The 6,680-nt window shown below is 44.6% G+C and overlaps 1 long non-coding RNA gene across 1 annotated transcript in view; it reads right to left on the bottom strand.

The window, feature by feature from the left end:
- Positions 1-6,680, bottom strand: part of LOC114581932 (uncharacterized) — a 44,498-nt gene continuing 37,818 nt past the window's right edge. Inside the window, exon 3 of the long non-coding RNA XR_003703416.2 lies at positions 1-88. This is a non-coding gene — a long non-coding RNA (uncharacterized LOC114581932). The remainder of the gene's footprint in view (positions 89-6,680) is intronic.

Genomic DNA, 6,680 nt, shown 5'->3' with positions numbered 1-6,680 from the left:
CTGCTTGACATAGGACCCGCAATTTTTCCTTTGCAACTGGACATCTAGTCTCCGTGGGGCTGGGGCTGTGCAATAAATAAATAATTGCCTGAAATGGGAGGCAGAGAGAGAGAGAGAGACGGGGTGTGAGGAATTTATAGAGGTCATGGGGCAACTGCAAGCAAAGTTGCCAACTTTCCACGTGGTCACTGTAGTAGTGCTTTTAACAGCAGTTTGATATACAGACTTCAGCAGGTGATGGTGTCAAGTTTCCAGGTTTTGAAAAGCATTATTTGCTCATTTTTGCAAATCAGGTTGATGCTCAAGGCATGAGAGCAAGCCAGCCAATGGTGCAGCAAGGTTGTAGACAGGAAAACAGAGCAGGCCCAGGCTGGCTTATGGGCCCTCAGGTTTCCTGGCATAGGTCACCATCAGACAAAGCAGATATTGAACCATCCTCTTGGTTTGTTTTCACAAAATTTGTGCAGAGGTTCTATGGCGTCGCCATCAAGTTGTTACCCTGGTCTTCCCATTGCAGTTTTCCACCTCTGCTCTTACAATTCAGAAACAAATGTAATGAATGCAACAATCACCAACTTAACTTCTTACTGCTCAACCCTGTGCATGTTTCCTCAAAAGTAAGTCCCACTAAGTTCAGTTGGAATTACTTCCCTAGTAAGTAGGCTTAGAACGGAAGCCCATTGCACTCAATTAGACTTATTTCTGAGCAGACTTCTAACATCATCATCATCATCATTATTATTATTATTATTATTATTATTATTATTATTATTATTATACCGCCCTTCATCGGAAGATGGCAGGGTGGTTCACAACATAAAAATACAAAATGAGAACAGAAATTACATTAAAAAAAAACCCAAGACAGACTGATAACCCTCCCTCCCACAAACACATTTAAAAGGACACAGAAAGTTCATCAGCCCAAGACTTGGTTAACAGAACTGTACTATAAATCAAATCTGAATAAATGTGCATATAAGGCGGGGGTGGGGGAATGGGTTGCATCCAATTAGTCATATTCAGACATGACCCACTGAAATTAATGGGCATTACTAACGTAGGTCCATTAAGTTCAGTGGGTTTACTCTAAGTAGAACATAGTTGGATACAGCCTAATACAAACTTTGTTTTTACATGATGTTAATCAGGGGCAGCTTTTTTTAGTCAATCAAAATGTTTTAATTGAGTTTACCTGATTGATTGATTGATTGATTGATTGATTCAGCATTGCAGCCCTAGGTATAAGCATGTTATTTAAAAGTAACACACTTGAATTTATGGAGTAGGGAGTAGTGTTCCCTACACCTCCTCCCAGAGTATTATTTGATAAAATATCCCCCCATTCAGGATGCTCAATTTTCTAAAGGGTTATGGTGGCTGTTGTTTTTAATGCTACCAATCATACATCTCAAGACGATTCACAAAAAGCAAACCCATGACTAAGTGTCTAAAGCAGAACCATGACAACATACAGAATCCATACATGGGCAGTTTGAACGCAGGATCATATCACAGCAAGGAAAACTGAAGCACAATCCAATGTATGTTTACCCGGAAGGAAGTCTCACTATGTTCAGTGAGGGCATACCCCCCAGGTATGTCTGCATTGGATTACAGCATAAGGCATGTTTTGTTGTTGTTTTTAAAGTATTGCAGGGTGTGAGTGGATTTCTCACACATCAAGAAAGTGCCAGTGGACTAGGAATCATGGCCCCAGCAACTATTGCTCCTTTCTGTATGGGCAACCACCTGTGTCTTCATCCATTGCAGTACAAGAGGCAAAACGCTCCAGCAGGAGAACCTGTCCCTAGAGATGCAGCAATGCAGGGAAAACTTCAGCTATGCATTTCTTGAGTGTCGTGAAGCTCTTAAAGACACAGGAGCTTGTCCACTAAAATTAAGGCAACTGTCAGCTTCTCGGTAATCTCTGTCCCACTTCACATGAATTTCACACAGACGGCTGAGATGATCGCCTACGGTGAAGTTGTTCGCTCCTCACTGCAAAATCACCTTTGCATCATTCAGACAACACACACTTTATTTATTATAAAGGATTTATACGTCACCTTTCTGATACCGATGTATCAGGCGGCATCACTTGAGTTCTTTTGATGGGTGACTCAACCACCCACCCACCCCACCCTGATTGAATGTGTGTACCAAATCCATTGGGGGGGGGTAAACATTGCTCTGAGATGATAGGAAAGGTGTATCAATCTTGTCTGGTATCGAATGGCTCATTCACACAGGCAAGCGAACCCTTGCAGTCATCAAAGGATAGACTTGCCCTCTACACCTCTCCATCAATCCAAGTTGATCTGTGTTCCTCTCCCTGCGAGCTGAGGTTGTTCTTGGGGAGGAAGGGAAACCATAGAGAAAATGTAGCAAATTCCCTTTAGGTAAGGTTGGTGGGCCTGCCTCTGAGAGGCTTTCTGTGCCTTTAAGAGTAGAAAAAGCCACACCCGGTAAGAATTTCTCTCCCATGCAAGCCTTGAAGGTACAGGTGGATTCTGAGTCTAGATCTGGCAGCCCTGCATTTGGGGCTCTCTGTTGAACAAACAGTCATGCTAGAAACCAGAAAGAGTTGGGAGAAGCGAGGGAAAACGTTTTGCTTTTACCGTTTTAAGTAATCTGCCATCTTTGGGGAGGGCAGAGCTTTCTCCTGTGGCTTTCACAGGTGCATGAGGACAAACAAAAATTCAACAGGTGAAGCCTTCGCCATCACTGTGAAAAGCTGCACCTGTTCAACTTCCACCCACCACGGAGTGGTTAGAAGTGGAAGAGCCCCACAGGAGAGGGGGCGAGGGATGGCATATTTAATAGTGTCGTGATGAATTTTGGTACCGAAAGCATTAAAACATCTCTAAGCCTTGCTTCCTTCCCCCCTGTGCATGGATACAAACAACCCCTGGGATGGAAGAAGTCATATAAGGGCTAAAAGCCATCTTGTACATTTACACAGACTAAGGAGAATGGGAATAGGGGCATTTTGTCAGCGGCATTAAAGCTAGAAGAACCGTTTTGGAATAAACAGACGTATACCGATATGTGTGGCACACTCAAAGGCAGAGTATTAGTTTTTATACCAATTAAATCATTTTCTTTCCCTCTTGTGAAAGCTCTCTGCCACACCTGGGCGGAGGAAGTGGAAATATTCTGGTGGTGCTTACAAGACTTAAATTTGCACACACAGAGAGACATCTTGGAAGCAGCTGAGTATTTTATTCCCTATAAGCATCTAAGGTTAAATATGGAATGCAACTTTTGGAACACGGGGAGGAGAGTGTCTGCCACGGTGAGAAAAGTGGATCCTGTGGTCATGGAGGCAGAATTGGTGCAGCTGGTCTGGAGAGGTGGCACTGATTCAATTTTCTTAGGCTGCATCCTAGAATTTTGGGGTGAATGGGGTTGGGGGGGAGGGGAACCTAAGGGGAGGGGGAGGGGATTAATTAACCAACAAAGGAACCTTTTTTTTAAAAAGAAAAAAATAATTAATTACAAGAAAATTGTTATTAATGGTTATTAATGATTATTATTATTATTATTATGGTTAATAAAAATGTCCCGACCCCAGTCCTCCTTGCTATGGAGGTGGGACTGGGCCAAAAAAAACAATCCATTATTTACTCTGTAATATAATGTAAATAAGACTTCAATAAACTTTATTTCAAACAAAAATATCTCCTCTTCATGACCATAGAAACAGAGTTCCCTGTGAGATAGGGTCTAGATGGATTGATAGGTATCAGAGTATAGATTAGGCTACTATAAAACTCATATTATGAGCTGCAATGATTGTTTCCTCACCAGGCAGGGATGGGACTCTGGGAGAGACTGCCTGAATTCCTCGAGAGCCACTGCCACTTTGCATAGACACTTCTGAGCTAAATGGACCAGTAGTTTGATTCGTTAAAACGTAGCTTCCTTTCCAGCTGTAAGAGGGGGATCACTCTGTGTGTGCTCAGAGGCACTATCATCTTTGTTATTAATGCTTCACACGTTTTAGGGCTGAGGTGGAAGGAACCCCTGAATGTCTGAGAAAAGGGAACAATAAAGTGATGGGCATTGTGATGGAGCGACAGGGTCCAAGCTGGGATAGCTCAGTCGGTAAAGCATGAGACTCTTAATTTCAAGGTTGTGGGTTCAAGCCTCATGTTGGGCAAAAGGTTCCTGCATTGCAGGGGGTTGGACTAGGTGACCCTGGTGGCCCTTCCAACTCTACAGCTCTATGATCTCCAGTGTCCCCAGGGTGCAAGAAGGTTCAAGGAGCCAGTGTAGTGTAGTGGTTAGAGTAGACTGGAGACCAGAGTTCAAATCTCCACTCAGCCATGAAGCTCACTGAGTGAAGATGGACCAGAGGACAAGGCTGGAAGGCAGGAGAACTCTAGATCTTTCCCCATTCCTTATGGGTGCGTTTCCCTGTGACTCCATTTCCCCAGTCTCCATCAGGAACCAACGATGTCAATATAAGAGAGCTAATGGGCTACACTAACCTGAGAAAGAGAAGGGAAGGCCTAGCGATAAGAGCACCCTCCTCCTCCTGGCAAATGCGGAATGGGTTAATGGTCACCATGGCAATGAGCTGGGAATATGGTACCTTGGATGCACACGTGGCAACGGAGGAACTGGCAGAAACTGTGCCGCATAGAGAAGATGGGAGGGGGGGAATGGAGGGGGATTGTGGAATCGGGAAGGATGCAATGAATGTGGAATGTGCAGGGAGAGATCAGGGAGAGTGAGGATTCACTTTGATGAGGGAAGAGAGCAGAAGAGAAATAATAGGAGGAGGAAATTCAGGAGCAGCTGGTGCAGGCAGCTGAATAAAGCAAATGTGTTTGGAGGAGTGTGAGATTTTGGGGTACAGGATCAGCGGCGGCGGGGAGAGTTCTGGAGAAGGGGAAAGAGATGAAAAGAAAAGGCTAGGAGGAGGAGGTGGGTAGATTGCGGGAACAACGACTGCAGCTAATAGGAGGAGGAAATCAAATGCAGAGGGGGGCGTGGAGAAAAGGGAAAGGAGGAAAAACAAGCTGGGGCTGCAGAAAAGGGGGGGAAATGCGGCAAGAGGAATAGGAGGAACACGGGGTGGGGGAGAGAAGTCTGGGAGACCAAAAGGAGTGGGGGCAGGAGGGAACGATGGGGATGGTTGCATCAAAAGCATCCAGGGTTCTGCAGGGGGGAAGATTTTTGGCAGTGAATGTGGGGGAAATGGATCAGAGGAGCAAGGAAGGAGAACCTCTGCTGGGATGGGAGGGGGGATCAATTAAACAGGAACTGAGGAAAAAAGAGCACGAGTCTAGTTAGCAATATTTTTTGCAGGAGGGAGGGATAGAATCTAGGCAGAATTAACTACAGAGAAGTGGGGAGGGTGGGAGAGCAGATACGGGGGAAGACATTAGGGCGACAGGATGTGGGGGAGGAAATTAGAGGAAGAAAGGGAAGAGGAGGAGGAGGGCGAAGAGAAGAATAAATCTCCTGTCTGAGAGATTGGAGGTGGGGAGGAAGACTGAGTGGGTGCAGGTGGAAGGGAAGTCACGGAACAAAGAAGGGATAAGGTTGGGGTTGCGGGAAGGCCACTAGTGGAAGATGTGTGACCGAAGGGAGCTACTGGTAGGGATGCAGGAGAAATCAGATTCAGTTACCACTTAAAGGCAAACTTACTTAATTTGCTATTTCTGAACAATACGTGAAACAAAACTAAGCCACCCATCAAAATCCACACTCCTCTGAATTTTGCAAAACATCTCTCCATAGAAGTAACGTGCACATAGGCTATGGCCTAGGGTACAAATGTGCTTATAAACGCATGTATTAGTGAAAGCAACCTACAAAAATGCATGACGTTAGGGGAAATTGCTTTGCAAACAATGGGTATATCAGGCAAAACTGCATACAGAAAGATGCACATTAGGACAATTCACACTGAGAAGTTGATGAATTTTTATGAGGACTCTGAAAGGGGGGACACAGAAATTTAGAGAACAGAACTTAAGACTGGAAAACTTGTCATGGTGCAAAGGCAGTTAATACCTTTTTTATTTAAGAAAAATTGTATACTGGTTAATCACAGTTGTCTCTAAGCAGTGTACAGGAGACCCGATGCAATAAGACTAAAAATGAGTTACAACCATAAAATCAGAATTCAATTTAAAAGTTTGTCTTCAATATGTGCCAGAGGTTCAACAGGGAGGTGGACATAAGAAGAACCCTAATGGATCAGGCCAATGGTCCATCTAAGTCCAGCATCCTGCGCTCACAGTGGCCAACCAGATGCCTGTGGAAAGCCCACAAGCAGGATATAAATGCAACAGGGCATTATTCCCACTTGCAATTCCCAGAAGCTGGTGTTCCGAGGCATGCCACATCCAACAATGAATTTCAAAAGAAGGCAGTTGTTTATAGTCATGTGCTGAGGAGTTGTTGTTGTGTGTTTTTACCACTTAGCTACTATCAGCCAAGAAGCTGGAGAAGCAAGACCATGGTAAACATGTTCTAATGTTACAGCCGACCCACTTCCTGTTTGGTGCTATGCAAATTTACAGGAGCTGAGCATGTGCTTTCGAACTGCTAACCTAGCAGTTCGAAAGCACGTCAAAGTGCAAGTAGATAAATAGGTACCGCTCCGGCAGGAAGGTAAACGGCGTTTCAGTGCGCTGCTCTGGTTCACCAGAAGCGGCTTA

This window comes from Podarcis muralis, chromosome 13 (assembly GCF_964188315.1).
Source record: "Podarcis muralis chromosome 13, rPodMur119.hap1.1, whole genome shotgun sequence".
NCBI classification, from domain to species: domain Eukaryota; kingdom Metazoa; phylum Chordata; class Lepidosauria; order Squamata; family Lacertidae; genus Podarcis; species Podarcis muralis.
This window is presented reverse-complemented; position numbering and strand designations above follow the sequence as displayed.